Source organism: Pteropus alecto, unplaced genomic scaffold, assembly GCF_000325575.1.
Source record: "Pteropus alecto unplaced genomic scaffold, ASM32557v1 scaffold14, whole genome shotgun sequence".
Classification (NCBI taxonomy): Eukaryota; Metazoa; Chordata; class Mammalia; order Chiroptera; family Pteropodidae; genus Pteropus; species Pteropus alecto.
This window is the reverse complement of record NW_006436810.1, coordinates 3,150,804-3,172,611: the sequence shown is the minus strand read 5'-3', so window position 1 is coordinate 3,172,611 and position 21,808 is coordinate 3,150,804. Positions and strand designations below refer to the sequence as shown.

General features: G+C 34.9%; 2 pseudogenes; one reads left to right on the top strand and one right to left on the bottom strand.

Annotated features, from left to right (window-relative positions):
* The first annotated feature begins 12,000 nt into the window (after nucleotides 1-12,000).
* LOC112481358 lies at nucleotides 12,001-12,119 on the top strand (annotated as a pseudogene).
* A 5,157-nt stretch (nucleotides 12,120-17,276) lies between these two features.
* Nucleotides 17,277-21,808, bottom strand: part of LOC102884165 — a 20,089-nt pseudogene continuing 15,557 nt past the window's right edge.

Here is a 21,808-nt window from a genome sequence, read left to right as displayed (position 1 = left end):
TAACACTGCATGATATCATCTCAGACCTGGAAATACTTTGAAATTCAGCAGTGGGTGCATAATCATGGGATCCTCTCATCCTGATACACACTACATGATCCAAAAGCTTTTGGTGTGATAGACTGACCAGACTTTCGAAGGTGCAGCTGAAGTTACAGCTTGAAAATAATGTCTTGCAATGGTGCGGTGCCATCCAAAGTATGTGGTAAACACTATAAATCAATGCCCATTCTTCAGTACTGCATCACCAATAGATAGATTACATAGGTCTAGGAACCAAGAGGCAGGAAGTAGGAGTGGTTGAACTTAGCATCACATCACTCCCAGTGGCCTAAGTGAGGGATAAGTGCTTACTGTTCCCACGTATTTAGGCTCTGTGGATCCGGAGATCCTGGTTTTCAGAGGAGAATGCTTCCATGAGGGAACAAAGTAAGAAGCTCATTAAACTTTAAGATATGTCTTACGTCTAATCACTTTGGGCCCCTTGTGCCAGGAGACTGGTATCAAGGAGAGTACTCACCATACTGAAAGGAATAACTCAATGATCATCAGGAGAAGGTAGGGCTGCTGTCATACAATGAGGTAGGGAAGAATTTCCATTATTCAGGTGATTCATGAGGAATTTCTTAGTATTTTCCTATTTATTTTTAATACTAAATGGACAAGTGCAGCAGCCCTGCCCTAAGAACAGTGAGGAGGATTTCAGACCCTTCAGTAAGGATCTGTGCCACCCCACAAGGTAAATCACATAGATCAGTAGAAGATGAGGGAATTCTAGAATGGGTATTAGAGAGAGCAGAAAGTAGAGAAACAGTATCAGTTGTGCTATTGAGACTAACTGTACTGGGAGGTGCTGTGTTTCCATTGATCTTCCTGTAGAGATTTTGTCAAGAAAGATGACCTACTAGAATCCTGAAGAAGCTTTTCCCAGATGAAATAAACTAATTATATGATATAAGAAGAAACAAGTGTCACAAAGAGTGGAGATACTAGATACCGCAGGACATTACGCAGATCCTCTTCAGGACAAGACACTCATTCCTCCAGCTGCCCGAAGTGTTGGCTCCTAATGGCTCACAGCTGACTCCTCTGGGAATTTTCTTCCTTCCAACCAAGAGAACTGCCCTACCCAAGATTATTCACCCTCCCACAGGCAGCTCACATCTAATGGCTGATCAATGTAGGGGTACAAAGGTCAGGCCAGCTGTTCTCTATTTGAGACATCTATAACAATATTGATCTCAAGCACACTCCTCAGCAAGCTTCCTGTATAAAAACCTCCATCTCAGAGTCTGTTTCTCACAAAAACTGACCTGAAGCAAAATTATAAAATTCAGAAGACATGCAGCTGAAAAACGAACACTGATGTGATTGACTCGAGTCCATATTCTATTAATTACATGTTCCTGTATACCAAAAAGAATAGTTTATTCTAATTTTCAACATATATTTTTGTTTAGTCAGTAAACAGTCAGTAATGATATGCTTAAACCTATAAGTCAGTAAACGTTCTTCAATGTTACACAGTATCTGTGATTATACTGAAACATTAATATATTTATAATTCTTCAAATTCAGACTAAGGTAAATTAATAGATAAATACACACACGGATACTAATTTATAATGTATATACATACTCTAAAACATATCTCAAGACTAACTTCAATGTTAGTTTGACCAAAATCCATAATTATACTAGCCTATTTTCAACAAACAAAATCATACTTTTAATCATGCCATTTTCTAGAAAAAATTCAAGATCTCTCTGTTTCAGAAAACTTAAAAAATTAGTTACAGAATAAGGACTTACTTTTCTACTGTAAATGTAAGAATTTTATCAGGCATGAAATGTATTCAGAACAATTTATGATCCAGTAAAATATTACTTCTGGTAGTCTTTAAAATCAGAAGATATGAGATATCTAATTTTACCCAATTTTGAGAGAATAAAGTTAGGATTTGACAACAAGTGAAAAGTTCAACTCAGTGGTCACCATCTCTCTGTAGTCTCTTGTCTAGAAATCACTGTACCTCTAAATGTTGTTTTGCAAAAAAATTCTGCATCACCAATTCCTTTATTTCATTTATCAAATCTTAACTCTGAATCAAATCATTATACTCTTGTATTTAAATGCATGTGTCATCATTGATTTAGTCATGTTATCCAACCATTATACTGTATTAAGGGCTTAACATGATAAACACAAGGTGTTAGATACAATAAGTGTCTCTAACCTGGCCACAGTGAGGCAGAAAATGGTTGTTACATATCATGAAAGAGCCTACTAGCTTCAGTTCTATCTTTTGCCTTCAGTTGTGAACAAAAGGTTATTTGCACTATTTTTGGGGAGAGATTTTTTTAAGACATTCTCAAACATCAGAGAGATGTGAAAGGTTTCAACTTGTGAAAACTGGGCTAGAAACTGCCCCACAAAAGATGCATTATACATCCCACATGGAGATATGAGTCAATAAAGCAAAGCAAGGAGCACAGAAAACACTTCAAATAGAGCATAAAAGTGATAGGACTTTTCACCAAGAAATAGTAGGTTTTGCACAGTATAATCTACTTAGTGAGCTTTAAGTTAAAGACTCTTCCAGATCTCCAGAATCACCTTTAGAAGACTGTTGTTCACCTACTGGTGGAACTGTACAGTCAGGCTTCCTAAATTTATTCTGGGGTCATTTATTACTTTAAAACAGAGTCATTAACATGTAAACCTATGAACTTTAGAAAGAGCACAATAGAGATTTATATCAGTTCATTCATCATTATATTGTAGTTGTAAAAGATACAAAAATGTACATGAGCTACTTGCAAGGAACTTATCTTGACTTATAATGCTAGTACACCTGGCATCAGTAAATGGTGCCCCAGTTTCCAGTGAGTAATATTCTTGGATTCAGGGAAGAAAATCCATTTTTTCCCATGACATCCAGAATTGATGTAGTGCCAAGTGTCTGTCAGTAGTTAGTAACAAGGTACATTTCCTTTAACATCACAATGGTACGTACCAAAAAGTAGACCAACAATCAGATAAAAGACTTACATATACAGGCATGAGATTAACTTTATAACACAAGGTTCTCTTCAGGACAGAGCTTTACTTTGATGCATTTTTAAAGGATATTAAAGAATATATTAAATTAAATAACAGAGAGGGGTTGGGCAATGTCATAATTTGTAAGGTATGTTTTGAAGGAACTGGCGTTAGCGTGGAGCCAGAGTAATGATGAGAAGGTACTTGACAAGAATCACTGAGGTGGCACTTACATGAGAGTAAGTAAGGCAGATTTGTTTTATATTTGTTTAGTAGGCTTACTGACAGGGATAGCTAATGTAGCCCAGGTTAACTAATTTGAAATCATGCTTTTCTACCACTTGAAGAAGCAGAGTGGTATGGTTTAAAAGCACTAACTATTTTTTGACAAAAGAGCCAAAAACATACAGTGGAGAAAAGAAAGCCTCTTTAATAAATGGTGCTGGGAAAACAGGAAAGCCATCTACAAAGGAATGAAACTAGATTGTTGTCTATCACCACACACCAAAATTAATTCAAAATGAATTAAGGACTTGAATATAAAGCCTCAAGCAATAAATTGCATAGGAAAAACCATAGGAACTAAACTCATGGACCATGGAATAAAAAGGATTTTATGAATTTGGCCTCAAGGGAAAGGAGAGTAAAAGCAAAAATAAATGAATAGGACTACATCAAACTAAATATCTTCTGCACAACAAAAGAAACTGTCAATGAAGTAAAAAGACAGCCATCTGAATGAGAAATTATTTTATAAGCAATACCTCTGATAAAGGACTAATATCCAAAATATACAAAGAACTCATACAACTAAATAAAAACAAAAAAAACAAACAATCCAATCAAAAAATGGGCAGAGGACCAGAACAGACACTTCTCTCAAAAAAGACATACAAATGGCTAATAAACATATGAAAGGGTGCTCAACATCACTAGCTGTTAGGGAAATGCAAATTAAAACCACAAAAAGATACCATCTCACCTCTGTTAGAATAGCTGTTATCAACAGGACAAATAATAATAAGTATTAGAGTGGATGTGGAGAAAAAGGAACCTTCATACACTGCTGGTGGGACTGAAAATTGGTACAGCCACTATGGAAAACAGTATGGAGGTTCCTCAAAAAAACTAAGACTTGATCTACCATATGATCCAGCAATCCCTCTACTGGGTATTTATCCCCAAAACTTGACAACATATATCCGAAAAGATATTTGTACCCCGATGTTCATAGCAGCATTATTCACAGTGGCCAGGACATGGCAGCAACCGAAGTGTCCTATGATTGTTGATTAAATAAAGAAGCTGTGGTACATATATACATTGGAATATTACTCAGCTATAAGAAGAGATGAAATACTGCCATTTGTGACAACATGAATGGACCTCGATATAATCATGCTAAGCAACATAAGCCAGACAGAATAAGCTGAAAACCATATGATATCACTTCTATGTGGGATATAAACCTAAAATCAACAAACAGGACAAACAAATGGGACTTGAATATAAGAACAATAGATTAGTGGTCACCAGAGGGAAGGGAAGAGGAGGGAAGTAGGTGGGATAAAAAAGGGTCAAATATGTGGTGACAAATCTAACTCTAGGCAGTGAATGTATATATATACATGTATATATATATACACATACATACATACACATATGCCTTTTTGTGAATTGTACACTTGGAACTTCCTGAATTTCATTAACCAATGTTATCATCATAATAAAAAAAAGTAAATAAAAAGAGAGAAAGTAGAAAGAAAGAAAGAAAGAAAGTAGAAAGAAAGAAAGAAAGAAGAAAGAAAGAAAGAAAGAAAGAAAGAAAGAAAGAAAGAAAGAAAGAAAGAAAGAAAGAAGCACTAGATGAGAAATTAAGAGGTCAGAGCTTAGTCTATAACTTGGTTCCAATGGGTTATCTATTTCTGGACCACAATTTTACTTGACTTGAGTTACAAGTTGAATGTAAAGAGGCAAGCTAGGACAAGAAAGATGTGCAAATTTAAGTAGTTCAAATGAAAGACAGCCAACAGGGTGAATCCAAGCCAGAATTTCTGAGGGGGAAACAAAAGGAATATTTGGAAAGATAAGACATAAATGGAAAGACAAAGGAGAAGGAATCAAATCATAAATATAGGATAGGGACATATGAAAAACTAGATCACAATATTATATTTCGACAAGTGAGAAAGGTCCTAGATATTATTTGGGAAAGTAAGAAATGTGAAATTTGTGTTGATTGTTTAGAAATCACATTGTGCCTTATGTTACCTGATGTCAAGGCAGACTGTGAATTCTTGCAAGAGAGATGTGTCCCTTTTTCTCACTATTGGGTCTCCAGTGCCTGACACAGTAACAGGCACATGGTAAATAATCAGTGAACATCTTAGAATGAGTGCATGAGCGTATGTGTGAATAGATGACATACAAGGGATAGAATTAAATGGAACAATGACAGCAAATACGTGAGTGATAAACTAAAAGTAATGTGATACTGGATGAGGTTCATTATAAGTATTCTTTTATTTTTAAACTAGTTCTTGATATTATTTAATCTTTTAAAATAAAATAAGAAAGCAATATAATGAAAAATATTAGATTCTATACTTGGTCTGCAAATTATTTCTCCCCAAACACAACTTAATGTAGAATAATTTAGATAAGAATATAGAACTGAAGTGTGCCTTATGAATCAATAAGAAATATAATGTGTCTCCTCCACACAAATAATACCATCTTAGGCTATATTACACCTATAGTATGAAGAGGAAAGCAAAAAAAAAAAAAAAATTAACCTGCTTTACTTTTCAATTGTCATATGAATATGGGGCATTGCTTTTTGTTTTATATACCAAATTTTATGAGATCTACAAACAAATGGAATACAATTTGGGAGAAAGGCTAAGTTAGTGAAGAAACTCAAAATAGTATAAGAAATGGCTGAAGGAATAGAACGTGATCAGAGGAAGCATGCAAACTGTTTTAGAACATTTGAATAAGGATAAATTTTTAGCTATAGAGATCTGAAGCAACATGAAGAAGAATACTAAAAACTGTCTCAAGATGGTTTGTGTTGCCTTAAGACAGGAACTGGCAAACTATAGGCTGCCAAACCCAGCCATGCTCCTTATGTTCTTTATTTATTTATTGTTTATGTTTGCTTTCCCGCAACAGTAGCAGAGTTGAGTAGTTGTGACAGAGACCATACATCCGACAAATATATGTACTCTATGACCATTTACAGAAAAAATTTGCTGACTCCTGCCTTAAGAGAGAACCAATCATTCATTCATTCAGCAAACATGTTTCAAGAATATACAATGTTTCTAAAATGTACCAAGCACTGGTACAATATATAGATAAGACATAGTCGTACCTTAGCCTAGGTATTAATTTTACTGTCACCAGACATAAGCAAGGTAATCATAAACATAGTATATTTTAGAGGGGAGTAAATTATGATGTAAATTTTTGAACTTAATAACTTCGAAGTCTTCTTTCAACTGCAAGATTCTTTAAAAGGGGAAGGTCATGAAGAAAAAGTTCTTGAAAAACTGGTAAATGGAAACATATGGAGAAGTAGGAGAGGGTTCCCTCAGTTAAGTGGAAGAGTCGAGATTAGCAATGAGAGAATAAAGAACAGTCAAGTTCTTTATTCTTAAATATACATGGTAGATGTGAGAATGCATAGAGGAGGTATGTCTGGAAAGACCAGAAGAACTATATTGTGAAGGGTATTCTATGTCAGGCTTGATATTTTTCAGGTCATTTCAGACAATAGGAACCCATGAAATCTTTTTAAAAAGGGGTTGTATAAATAAAGTGAAATTCTGTCATGATCAGTGTGATAGTTCTATGTAGGATGGATTGAAGATGAAAGATGAAAGAGTTGTAATACAGGGTGAAAATAAGAGCATGAAATACTAAGGATTAGATGAGAAGAGAGAAGCAGAAATGAATGTGTATTTCACATGAATGAGACATGATGGATCCACAGCAACTCAAGATCTTTAGAAAGAATAGGGAGCAAAGTCTGGGTGTGATTAGGCCTGCCCCTGGGTGTGTATTTCTCTACACAAGAGGGCCAAAGGCTTTCTCTATACAAGGCCCAAAGAAACACAGTAAACTCCATTCTAATTTAATACCCAAACAAGTCCAACAAAGGTGGGTAGAAAGTGTTATCCTTCAGAACAAGATCCCTGACAGTGATTATTACTATACAGGATGATATTTGGACTCTCAGGAACCATCACCTTTTCAAGGTGCTATTTCAAAAGCAACAATTGAGAAGTGGGTTGCATCAACTTTGGAAGAAAACCATGGAGCAAAACGAACAACTGAAAATTCCATGTTAGAGTTTTGTTTAACATAGTAGAAATAAAGAAAATATGTTATCTATTGGTATTTGGATGCCAAGGGCAGTAAGAATAATACTAGGCCCCAATGGTTGGTGAGTTTGGGGCTGTTAATATATTATGTAATTTTGAACTGGGCATGGCTATTCATGCAAGTAGCAGTTCTCAGGGAATACAGGCACTGCCCAGGGAATAATTATAATTATTTTTGTGGGAAATTCAAGTGTGCCTTTTGCAATTTGGGCTGGAGTGTATGTGCATATATATCAAATATATAAGATGTTTGAATGGGCACCATCAAGAAGAAAAAAAGGCGATAATCTTTTCAAAGAAGGGCAGCTATTCATAAAGTCCACCATTATTTTTAGACTATAACTGTGGCTTTAAAGGAAATCTTCCCCCTGTGCCCAAAGTCTATTCAATTGTGTATGATGTAGGTATTTAGCTTGGAGCAGGTTTGTCACGTATAGACAATTGAGGAAATCACCCAGGTGGCCATTATGTTATACTTCTAAATCATCCTGTTGTACAGAGAAGAAACTCAAAGCTGCAAATTTTAGGAAGATTTTTGGCCAAATCATTAGAATACTGCCCTGTTGTATCATTCAAATTTTGTATCTTTAATTTTTCCTTTTTCAGTTTACATATCCATAGATGTCTGCATACTTTTAGTGTACATAGTGAACTTATCACAGAAAATACATTGCAGTGGCAAGAGTGGAGTCTTCGGATTCATATGTACCTAAGTTGGATACCAGCATTACTACTTATTCACAGGAAAATATTGGGCATGTTCCTTAACCTCTCTGAGCCTCATTTTTTTTATATATAAAATTGGAGGTAATTATACCTACCTCAAGTTTTGTTTTGAGAATCAGTGAAATACTATAGAGATAGCACCTGACATTTATTTAACACAAAATTAATATCAGTCCCATTTATTCTTTAATATTTTTTCAATTATTAAGCTACTTCAGCCAGTTGCATTTGTCATCTGTGACATTCAAAATATGAAAGCATTATTAGAACACCTCACATATCTAGTATTTAGATAAAGAGGTTCTCACATGGAATGATTCACATGGGAAGATGCACATGAAAAAAACTCATTAGACATGTCTTTGTGAAATAATCACATCAATATATTAAGTATTAAATGAGTTTAGCTAACCACCTACAACACATTATGGACAATTAATAGGTGTTCATTTATATTAAAGACAGATCATATCCATAGGGAGAGTTAGCTGAATACCAAGTAAATACATTTTATATTTCCCATATTGTACATCAGCAAAATTTAGAGCAAAGTCTTGATTCTCATGGGTTTCATTCACATGCAATATGCAGTTCTTTAGTACCTAAAACCTTTATACAGTAATGTTACAATTAAACTCTACAGGCCATCCTGTACATTTCAATGGAAAGCACTAAAGTATCGTAGTTACTTGCTCTCTTTATAGACAGCCTCGACATGGCTCTTCAACTTGTTGTGTGATCTTTGACAAATGACTTGAAATCTGTGTCATATTTCTATGATCTGTAAAATGGGGATAGCAATAAAGAGTATCTACCTCACTGGACTATTGTGAGGATTAAATGAGAAACTGCAGTTTAAAACACTTGATACATTGGAATCACCAAATAAATGCTATCATGATTTTTTCATACCTTTTTTTCAAACAAGATTTGTGGAGACTTATGACATATATGATAATTACAACAAAAAGAACAAAAGATTCCTTTAGTAAAGGGACCTATAGTAAAAAGTGGAAGTTGTTTAGGTGGGGTCTTCTACTCTGCTTTAAAGTTGATTGTCCTCAAGACTAATCCAGACTCAAGTTTCCTGGTTAATCCTTCATTACCTATAAAATGAAGATTATCACTAGCATGCATTTGAAGCCCTTCGTGAGGTGGCCTCTGCCCACCTTGCAGGCAGCATACACCTTTTCATTTCTAAATAGATATATAGTCTTTTCTTCTGTACAAGATCCTAGATTTCTGCTCTGCCTCTTGTCTTTATATATAACCCCTTCTCCACCTGAAATGTTTTCTCCTTCCTACCTTAATTTCCCATGAATGGCTATACAGTATGAAAAGGCTTAAGAAAGAAAGTCTGAGGGTTTATTGGAATAAGTTCTCCTCCAAAAGCAAAATGTTCAAGGCAGTAGAGATTAATGGGGAGGCCTGCAGATTTTAGAGAGTGGAAAGTAAAACTCTTCCACCTGGGAAAGAAGCGTGCTGTATAGAGAATCTCCCAGTGCATGAAGCTATTAACACAGATAAGAATTGGAGGATGAATGGAAAAAAAAAGAGAGATTTGTCACCTCCAAGCTCCAACCACTAAATTAATGTTGTATGTTGATTTATGCTAATGACAGTAATGCAATTCTTTGTAAGATCATCTGTACAATATTTCAGATATTCCCTGAGGTGCTTAGAGAGAGAATAAGTCAACCAGAAAATATTAAACAGGGAGTTTAATATAAGGAAGCTCTGAATTGGAAAATATATCTGTTTTATATAAGCATTTTCTTCCAGCTCACCTGCAGTCTTTAGGTTTGCCTAGGATTCTTATGAAAAAAAAAAATTGGAGTCAAAACCTTATGCTCTTATGCTAATGTTATAAGGATACAAAGCTTGAGGGCAGGATTAAAACTATGAAAGCTCTTTAATATATTTTCAAATTCACTACAATAAAATATTATACAATGTAACATGTGAAAATTTACAAATATTAAATTAGTGATCATGAGTACTATACTACTGGTATCTACTGTAAACTATTGTTAAATAACCTGAAAGTTGTGTTTAGATAATTAGTAATTTTTAATAATGTAATAAGCAAACCCACTATTAAAACAAAAACCAGGAAATTGACAGTGTGCTCCTTCTCAACCCTAAACATATGAACCCATCTCTTCAGGCAGCCAGCATTCCGAAGTCTACATTTATCATTTCTTTTCCTTTCCATTTTATATAGTCTGATTGCATCTATGAGCATTCATATACAGAGGTATACATATGCATGTGTCTGTATAATATTTTTAAGTAATAAAAAAGTAATCATGTTGTATTTAATCACTGGAACTCTTTTTTTCCATTTAGCATTTTATTGTAGTTATTGATATATTTGGGTCTCTTCTATATTTTATTTATTTTTTAATTAATTAATTATTTTTATTTCTTAACTTTTTAAATTAAACTTATTAGAGTGACATTGGTTAATAAAATTATATAGGTTTCAAATGTATAATTCGATAATATGTCATATGTATATTATATTGTATGCTCACTACCCAAAGTCAAATTTCCTTTCGTCACCATATATTTAACCCCCTTTACCCTTATCTACCTCCCCTGTTTTACATTTTAATTTATTTCAATTTGATCGTCTTTCTAATACTTTTAAAAACAAAAATCTTCTTTAAGTTTTTCCCATTATTTTTTTAAAACTAAAATATGTTAATTTACTCATTTTAAGTGAGGTCTGTATTTCCAGTAACCATACCTCTTAAATCTCCTATCTGGAACACTGTCTTCCTTTAGTAAAGGGACCTGGCAAATTAGCAATTTATTTTATCAGTAAATTAAGAATCAGAAAATTCCTTGGTGAGCAATGGAATCAGATCAAAAGGAGTTGAATCACAGTAGTAGTTTGTGAAGTTAGTGATTATGTCTGGGTCACAGATTCTTTTAAGAATTTGAGAAAAAGTTTGATCCTCTCTTAAGAAAATATATATATATATATATAATTTTTGCAGACAGTGTCAAGGGAGTACTGAAACTCATTGGTTAACCTCTAGTCTTACATCACTCAGGCTAAGGCACATCTTAATAAATGATCCCTATTCCAGACCAAAACACATGACAACACATATCACATCCATTGAATTCTACTCCTCAAACACATCTCCTGGTATTATCATTCTAGACTTTTTAAATTTTGGTATTATGGTATTACAATTCTTGACTTTCAATTTTGTATTAGTTTAGATGTTTTTTTTTTTTTCTCTTAGCAATTCTTAATAGTTTTTAACAAAGAATACAATAACTTTTAAAACACTGTTTATTTCTTGCAACATCTCCTAAGATTTATCTATTTTCTTATCAAAATACTTTATCCAAATTGTTTCCAGTGTGGGTCTTTGGCAAAGTTTTAGAGGCTTTTTATGATAAAGAATACCATGTTTATGTGATCGATTACCTTCATAAGGATAAAGGATCAATACTTTATAAGGTTACAAAGCTTGAGGGCAGGATTAAAACCATTCATTTTTTTTTTATTTTAGTAAATTAACATTCATTAAATGCCTACTATGTGACACACTAAAATAGGCACTGCACTGTAGGAGTGAACAAGAGAGGCATATCTACACATTCTTGAAGGCTGCTGTCTAGTGTCATGTACTAACACACACAAGAATGTGTTTTAAGGCCAATTTTAAAGGAATCATTACCTCCCTTGTATTCTCTTGAAGACTCAGTGCTCAGAATCTCTATGCTTACACCATTTGCTTCACCTGATTTGCTACTCCTAGTCCCAAGTTTATGCTAGATTATAATAACCTCACCTGAAGTAATTTAAAATTCATTTGACTTGTTTATGGCCATGCCACTCTGAATGTGCCCGATCCCATCTGATCTCGAAGGCTAAGCAGGGTTGGGCCTGGTTAGTACTTGGTTGGGAAACCACCTAGGAATACTAGGTGCTGTAGGTGTTAAAAAAAATAATAACTTGACTTATCTAGACTAGATTGTTTTCTCATAGCTGTTAAAAGTTATACAGAAGTAAATTCATACAGTGGTTAGTTTGGTATAAGAAGAGCACACAATTGAGGGCTTGTGGAGAGAGGTACTGTATTCAGCTTCATGCCTCTACTCTGAATAGAAAAACATAGAGAAGGCACAAATACTATTATGCTTCATAACGCTGTTTTCCTCTTTATAGACAAATAAAATTAGGCTTTGTGGCTGGGAATAAGCTATGTGCAGCTTAGGGAAAATTATGAAGCAAAAGGAAATAAAGCGAACAAAAGATAAATATTCAAAATACAGTCTTGCCCTGGAAGTCTCAAATGTACTAAATCCTCTATGAATTATGTTTCTTTTCATAAAAAAACAGGATGTGATCATAGACAAATATATATGTATGTATTTCATTAGCATATTTTTCTGGATAACTGCAACAAGCCTTAGGCACAGATTCAGAGAAGTCAAAAGAAAATGGACTCAGGGAGAAAAGAGAAATGACAGTTTGGATTTATTAGGGAAATCTGCATATCCTTCATAACTGTATGAACTTTATTTTTAATGAAATAATGTAATTTGATATATATCTTCTTAGAACACATCATTAATAATATACTACAGTGCTAGGCCTTCTGGGAACTCAAACAAAATAGCAGCAGGTAATTGACTGGGAGAGAAATATCAACAAACATGAAATGTCTGTTCTTCCACCTAAGACTTTACTATTGGAAACCTTACACATAACACATGGCTGACTTATATCCCTCTGCCTGCTTGAGGATCTTGTTAGCAAAGATTTTATTAGATACATTGTAGCTCTCTTTTAAAGAGAAAGGATACACAATGTTCTCATAGGGATCAAGGACTGCCCCAGTTCATACTGCTGAAACTGGCTGTGCTCAGTGGTGTTGATATTCACGTGATAGAGGTCAGTTTTCTCGTTAGCACCTTCGTTTGCTACTAAAAAGCACTAATTATCTGAGAAAGAATGATTTGTGTGTGTATGCATTTGTTTACTTCATTTTCCTCTGCTTCATATTTTCCTGAAATTCCACTTATCCTCTTTCTACTTATAGCAATTGAAAAACATATTTTGAATACTTATGAAGGAAAAGAAGTATATGACCCGATGGATAATTCTAAAGCTAAAGGAATCTTTATTGGTCAATGCCATTTTAATTAAGAGATGGCAAGGTCTTCAACTAATTTTGAAAGATAGAGGTTTCTTAAAATAATTTATGACCATGAAAATACGAAAAAAAATCATTAACAAAAAAATTTTATTTCAACAAATATAAAGGGAAACAAAGTTTTTGTATTTTGTATCAGAATGAGAAAGTTATAGGGAAAGTTTTGAGTCTAGAATTCATAAATTGCTTTGTTAATTCAATCTTGAATATACAGTAAGAATATTTATCAACATTGTGTTAGGGATAAAGAATTATAATATAATGAGCATTATGTACCTACCACTCAGTTTAAGCAGTAGAACATGCCCATTATTTTATGGCCCCCACAGGTCCATCATTGATACCAGCTACTACCTCTTCTGCCCCAAAGGAAATTGCATTCACCAAATTTAGTGTTTTTTCATCCCCTCACTGCTTTTTATAGATTTATCACACTGGTTAATATCCCAAAACATAATATCCTATTTTACATATGTTTTAAAGTTTATGTAACTAGAATTGCTTTTTTCCCTCAGTTTATGTCCCTAAGATAGATTCATGTTATTTCATGCAGCTATAGTTTATTATCTGTTATTGCTGTATAAGTACTACATTATGTGAATATACCACATTTCCCCCCTCTATTCCACCATTGATGGGCATTTGGGATTTCCCAAGCATTTTGCTCTATTAGAAACATTGCTGTTAACATTTATGCATGTGTCTTCTGGCTCAGGAGTTGTAGGACACGTAAGTTATAGTTTCTCTTAGGTTTATAGCTAGGAGTAAAATTGCTGAGCAGTAGGTATGCATATGTTCATCTTTACTATGATATGCCAGATTGTTCTCCAAATTTGTTTATTTGAACCATGGACTTTTAAAAATTCTGTTTGTTCCATCTGTTTGCCAAACCTTGATAACATAAGACTTTAAATTTTTGCCACTCTTACAACTTACTCTTGATTTTAATGTGTATCTCTGGTAACTAATGAGGTTAAAGATTCATGATTCTCAACTGTGACATGCCTGTTCAAGGTATTTTCTTGTGTATTTTGTGATTTTTGACTCCACACTCATATTCCTGGAGGCTTTCTCTGAGGGAATTCTTTGATGCCTGAGCCAAATGTGGATTCACCCAAATATAATTTGGATTTTCTCCAGCCATTCATTTAAAAGCTTTATCAAGCTGCAGCAACTTTAAACAGTTGGCTTGAGAGTTTCTTTGGATCCCCCAAGTAGAATGAATTCAGGATGCAAACCATACATGAGGGCCTGCTTATGGTTATTAAAATTCTTAGGGATTTTTTTTTTTCTCCACTCAGTTCACGGTTCAAGGAAGGCCATTATTCTTGCTATTTCTTGGAGTATAGATGGTTTATTAGTGATTTACTTTAAAACGAAGGTGCAACCCTTTAGGTTCTCCGATTCCTGGAAATGACAGCCATGGCACAAAGGCTACTCACCCATTTATCCTGGACCTCTAGACATCAGCATCCCAAATTTTTGTCCTATCTCCTGAAGCAGCAGTCCCCAACCTTTCTGGCACCAGTGTCCATGCTCCTATGAGAATCTAATGCCTGATGATCTGAGGTAGAGCTGATGCAGTGATGGTAGCACTGGGGAGTGGTTGCAAATATAGAGAAAACTTCACTTGCTGGCCCATTGCTCACCTCCTACTGTGTGGCCTGGTTCCTTACAGGCCAGGGACCAGTACCAGTCCACGGCCCAGGGGATAGGGACCCCTGTCTTAGAAGATTCCACAGTTGTCCCCACTCAGTCATGCATCGCCCCACAGAGAGCCTAGTCATTTTCCTAGAACAAGCGAACTAAGCATCTCAGCTTCCTTGACGAAAAGAAAAAAGAAAAAAAAAAACCAAAAAACTCATTGTGATAAATGCATCCAGAACTTTGCAACAGGAAAATCTAGAAATTATTTTAAATTTAACAGAAATGTAAGATTTTATTGTGCAGTTGAATGATAGTTTTATTTTCAATAACATGGAGGGCACCATACATTTCTAAACTTGGATGAAATAGTCTTAATCTATCCCTGGCAGTATGTTCCACATTTCATACTCTCCTTTCTCTCTCCCTGTGTCAGGACTGGAAATATTGCTAAATCACCTTGAGTATTTGATAAATCACATGGAAACAATTATCATGGTTTGGAAAAATTTGCTTCTTGTAACTGAGCAATCTGTTTTCTATTTTTACTAGAATCAAACACAATTTTTATAGTTTCATGAGCTAGTTTACTAATAATAGGTAACAAATTTTTTTGAGTGTCTACTATCTGTTGGACAATATGTTAGTGCTTTGCATTCATTAATCTAATCTGTACAACTCTTCATAATGGCCCTAGAATACCTATCTAGTAAATGTCTGAGCTGTATTCTACCTCAGGTCACTGCTTCCACAGTCTCTGCCTTACACTGTACAATGCTGCCATATACTGTGAGCAAGTAGCCTCCCCATTGTTCAAATCCAGCAGGTGACTACAGAATTAAAAAATTTCTTTCAGCACAAACAGGTATCAAATTGTTTGGTGAATAACAATGAAAGAACTTTTTACTGTGAAATCTTAGTTTACATTCATGCATAATGGGTGTTTTCTCTGAAATTTTGTATTATTTAATAATTATATAGTTACATCACTTTATGTATCAATCTATCAAGTATGGAAAAAAGAAATGACATAGCCGATATATTCCAGACTTCTTGTTTACGAACAGTTTCCATTGCTCTCCTGCTATTAAAGTATTGTCATATACATGCAGAATATAAAAAGGTTTCTTTTGAATGCCACATAAAAAAAGACTTTACTATGAAGTTTATGATCACAGCCCCAGTAGATCTTGATATATACATAAGTCTTCCATCTCCTAAACTTTCTCATGCTCATTTTCTCCCAGTAAAATGGGGATAATACATGTTTAAACTTCTCTCAGGTAGAAACACTTTAATGAAGACATGAATGCAAAGGAATTTGATTTCTTCAGAGCTAAGAATTTTATAAACAAAAGTCATTATCATGATGCTCTTGTTATTATTCACTTGTGCTATAAAAATCTTCCAAATGTAGCTGAAGTATATATCTATATATAAAAAAAAATCCAGCCTAGCACATCATTGAAAAAGCTTTTATCTCCTTTACTCTTCTATCTTAGCAGCATTAGTTTAAAAAATGTCTGATATACTTGACAAGTCAGAATAAAACTATTGTTACAGATGGAAAAGTGATCTATATGCAGGCACCAATCCAACAATATATGACTATCATACATACAAAACCACTGAAACTTTGTTGTAGGTAATTGTCGGAATAATTCTAATTCATCTTTAGTTTGCTTGCTTATTGACCCATTAACTTAAATCTAGTTTTATTTTCAAATTGACTTTATATTATAAATTATGTATAATACAATTCACACAATTGAACTGTAGAAATCAATGAACTGTGACACATTTACAGATTCAAATAACTACCACACTGATCAAGATATAAGATATTTGCATCTCATTAAAAATTTCTCTCATGATTCTTTGCATAGATCGTTTTAACTCATTAAAATAAGACCTTCTATTTAAATAGATAGTATTATCTCGTATTCAAAAATCCAGTGCCTGAATTTTTGCCTATGGGATGGGAGTTGAGGCAGTTGGGAATCGTCTGTTCTTTTTATGAGTTATTTTTTCCTCAGAAATGCCTTCCCCAAATAAAGTCCTTATTACTCTCTCTTGTCGCATTTTGCCTGTTTTTTTTTTCCATTTATCTTTCCTATCACAATTTGTAATTATGTATTTATTCATGTGTGTGCATGTGTGAATGTCTATATCAGTCACTACACTTGGGACCTTCCAGAATTAGAAATCATGTCTTTTCTATTGATGGTATGTTCTCTCTTTTTTTGATCATAAATTGTTTATTAGGTAAGAATTTTACAAACATTACTTCTACTAGCGGTAACTGTGGAGCTAGAGAGTATTGTGCCTTCTTCAAGCTGCACGGAGAAAACCACCAATAATGTGGTGGAACTTGTGGCCCTTTCTGAAGTCACGGCTCTTGCAGCCTGCAGATGTCAGCCCTCGCATCTCCCTGTACTCATGGACTGGTTTGGTGATCCCACTGGGTGTCAGGATTCCGTCTAATAGCTTTATGGAATGGAGCAATGAGGATGACTTCAAAGAATTTGTATGTGGAATCTTCACCAATCGGGTAAGAATTCAGGACTCTCAGAGCTCCACAGTGGCGTTCAGCTTGCTCCTCAGCAACAGAGTGAAGGCTTGGAGCAGACTTCAGCTGTTTAACACCGATGGACAGGCTTGTCATAGGTCACACCCTTAGGAAGTGGGCGTTTGTAGCCACCACGGTACGCACGAACCGATATATGGCATAACCTTTCTTGGGCTTGTATCCCAGCCTGAGTGCTTTATCCGGCCGAGTGGGGCAGGGGGCGCTCTGGAGCGCAGAGAGCTGTCGGTACTGCCGGCGGCTCATCCTGAGAAGAAAGCGCATGGCATCAGTTTGTTGCTTCCTCTGTAGCGCCTGGACATAGTTGTAAGGATGTCCGGATGGCCGCAGCCAGACAGAAAAGAGCCTTTCTTCTGTGCTGATATGTTCTTAATTGATGCCAGTCAATTCCCTGGCATATGAAGGTACTCAATAATTATTTTTTGAATATATTAATAAATAGCTGATTCATTTATACATTTATTGAGTACCTACTACAGGCAGGTGAACTACACTGTATTGGAGGTCTAAGGGATGTTTAATAAGGAGACCTTACTTATTTTGAATCCAAAATTATGTCTATAAAATAATACCTCAGCTATCAACATCTTTAGTCAATTAAAATGCTTTCTCTTTTAGTTAGGATTCAGTTGATAACACGTATGAGGGAATGTGGACTACTCTTTTTGAGAGAAAGTCATGCTCAATACTCAATATGTTTTGAAGAAAAACTGACTTTGGGTCCTGTCTGTGCTATTCTCTAGCTCTTTGTCATGTAACCTCCCTGGGCTGTGATTTCCTCATTTGTAGAGTGGAGATAATAACAATTCCAGCCTCATATGAATGACATAAGGTTAAATGACTTGTAAATGAGGATTTATGTTATCTGAAGAGGAGGAACCAACTGATAGACAGTGATGGATTAAGCATAAACCTTGGGATCAAAAAAAAAACCAGTTCAAATCTGCATCCTTCAGTAGGCAAGAACTGTGACTTTGGCTAACGTAACTAACATCTTCATGTCTGAATTTCCTCATCTCTAAAATAAGAACGATAGTAGTTATCTTGTATGACTTGTGCGAAATGAATATTAAATGCTCAGATAGGGATGGTCACCTAGTAGGAGCTCAATAAGTAAAGTTATTACAACTACTGTCATTGTTATCATTAAGTTCCCACTATATGAAAGGTATTAGGTGAGGTGCTTAACATATATTAATTTGAGAATATTTCAAAAGTAGCCACAGGTATGCCTAATATAATAAATTTTAATCATTCAAAACTGTCCTCCAAAAATGTGAACAGAGGAATCAAACACAAAATTTTATAGTGAGTTATTTTCTATTAATTCAAAGCAGATTATCAACATAATAGAATGATTATAACTCCATTCAATGGAAAAACGGGAAACTGACTATTAGAATTTGAATGAGTAGTTTAACAAATTATTTTTTTCAACTCTAGATATAGGGAATGCTCACCCTAAGAGTGAGACTGCAAATGTTGTTGAAGAAGAATATATCATTAGGGCCAATCTTAATTCTTAAGGCACCTTGTGAAACATTTAACTAATGAGTGTCTTTCAGAAAAAGTCTCTTAGATTAAAACTTTGCCTGAAATTAAGCAGCCAGCAAGTAGCTCAACTAATATTTGAGCTCAAGACTATTCTTTTTGTTTACCTTCTTTTATGAGACATATTCCTTACATCTGTGTTATCTGTACCTAAGTTGTGGCAGAGAATCTCTAGGTACCAGGCAATAAACAAAACACAAGCATTTCCCTCATTAAGCTCACATTTTAGAATATAGGATAAGAAGACTGATATTTGGTAGATCACACTTTCTATTATCTCATTAAGTCCTTATAGTACCCTGGGAGATCAGCCGGACAAATGACATTATCCCTATTTCATATGAAGACAAAGAAACTGGAGGCTGAAAGTGGGCTGGCTACTAAGATAGTAAACTGAATAGCCAGGACTGTAGCCTATATCATCTGACTCAAGATCTGGTGTTCTGTTGATTGTCAAATCAATGAAAACTTCAAATATTATCCTTCAGGTAGTGGGTTATGTGCTATCATATTAACAGCAATAGAATGAGATACAAGGCAAGACCAAACATTTATTTTTAAGATGGGTTGGGATGCTGATTGGTAACAAAAGGAAGATACATAGCTATAGAGTGCAATGAAAGGCAAGATCAATAGTCAGAGACTGACATTAAGCCTTAGCACGTGGAACACATCAATCTGACTTCCAGACTCTAGCAACTCCATTTCTCTGCTGCTGGTTTTCTTTAGAGATTGCTGAGCTCCAGCACAGCAGGGCAGGCCAGAGGTGCCAGAAATTAGCACCCATTTCCCCTACCAAGCTACCATCGAATAATAACTAATGGTAGTTGATATATACATATCTTTTGCCCTTAGGTGGGAAAGGGCTCTCATGCTGACTGCCAGATAACCCGCCAAGATTCAGCTCTAGTTACCAGGAGGGCTAACTTGGTTAATATCATGTCTTTTACTGCTTCCCTTCTTTTCTTTGTCTCATTCCCCAGACCCCTATCAATGATTCTTGGGATTAACTTCCAAATAAATTCCCTACAAGAGAAGCCTTGCACCCAAATCTCTGTCGGAGGGAACTAAGACTAAGTTACCAACTGATTCACCAAAATAAAGGTGCCTAGCCAACAGACTTAGAATTAATGGGTCTGTGTGAAAGCTATATCTGATATATCCAAAAATCTCTTGTCAGTGGAGTGTTTCACTCTGCATAAAGACTGTGAACCTTTTCCCTTTGAGGACTTCGCTATCAGTATTCTCTACTCTGAATGTTCTCAGCAATAGGAAAGGTAATTTCTGCTTACAAATCAGATGGAGATTGTCACAGAAACAGAATCAAATCACAATGAAGAATGCCTTCCCCTCTTTCTTTCCCCAGTGCCCTTACCACCGATACTTTCTCTTCTCCACCTGTTCCTCTTCCTCCCTTGTGTTCTTCCTTCCTTCCTATAGTGTACATGATCTTACCTAAATCATAGCCTTTTCAAAAGAAGATATTCTTTTAGTTAAGAAGGTAGGCAGATACAAGAGTGCTGATTAATATCCTCTTTCCTCCCTTGACGTCTTTTGTTTTCTAAACCTCTCAGTAGATTTATAGAGGTAGGTAGAGATACCAAGTAAGAAAAAAAGTTATTAGTATTGAGCTGTACCTAAAGCTCATTTTTATTACCCAATATAGTACACATAGATTCTTATTAAGAAAGAAAATCCTCTGTGAAGGAAGTAATCCATTTCATTTTCCAAATGAGCACAGTGTAGCTAAAAGAAAGAACAGAATTAACAATAGAATTCACAGTCCAAACTCTTGTCATTTCTTTCTTTAGTAAAATGAACACAGGTGGAGAATGTATTAATTTTATTACAAGATAGAAGAAATAAACTCACTCCATCTTTTTTTATTTAGCCTCCATTTGGCAAGAGGCCATTGCCATCTCATTCATTAGATTATCAGAGCTGAAAATAACCACCTATCTTGGCACATGAGAACAGAACGGACTTTATTATTTCATTAAAACACATAGAATCATTGGGATAGGAAATAATATTTACATGTACTTTATAAAGGTTCTGTTGGCAAGTCAGTGTCAGGCCGTGATCACAGCTGATAACTGTCTACACTTGAAGCACACAGGTGAAAGCCCTTTCATTCTATCCCTTGAAGTAAACTATCACACAAAATAAAACAGGTCAATTATATGCTCATAAGAAACGAAGAAGGTAATATAAGTCAAATATGCAAATAATTTATTAATGACAAACTTTATCAATTAAATTCAATGTGAGGTGTGCTGGAAAATGTCACTTTATTAATTGTGATATTAATCACTCTAAATTGACACTCTCATTTTCAATGCCAATATATTAGAAGTTTAAAAGAAAGAACATTTATTCATAGTCAAGAAGGTGAATATTGTTGCATAAAGCATATTTCAAAAGCATTTCAGCTGTGATATGGATGGAAAGATGGAAGTAAAGCCATCTCTATGATAAAGAAGTGAAATAAAATCAAGGCTCTTGTTGCTCAGAGTGAGAAGCCTGGTTTCAGTATGGCAAGAGATATGGCAAGTCAACAGACAAAACTGGTACATGCCCTGGAATACCAATTTTATTCAGTGGCAAGTAACTTAGAGTAATATATATATGTATTATATGTGTGTGTGTGTGTGTGTGTGTGTGTGTGTGTGTGTATATATATATA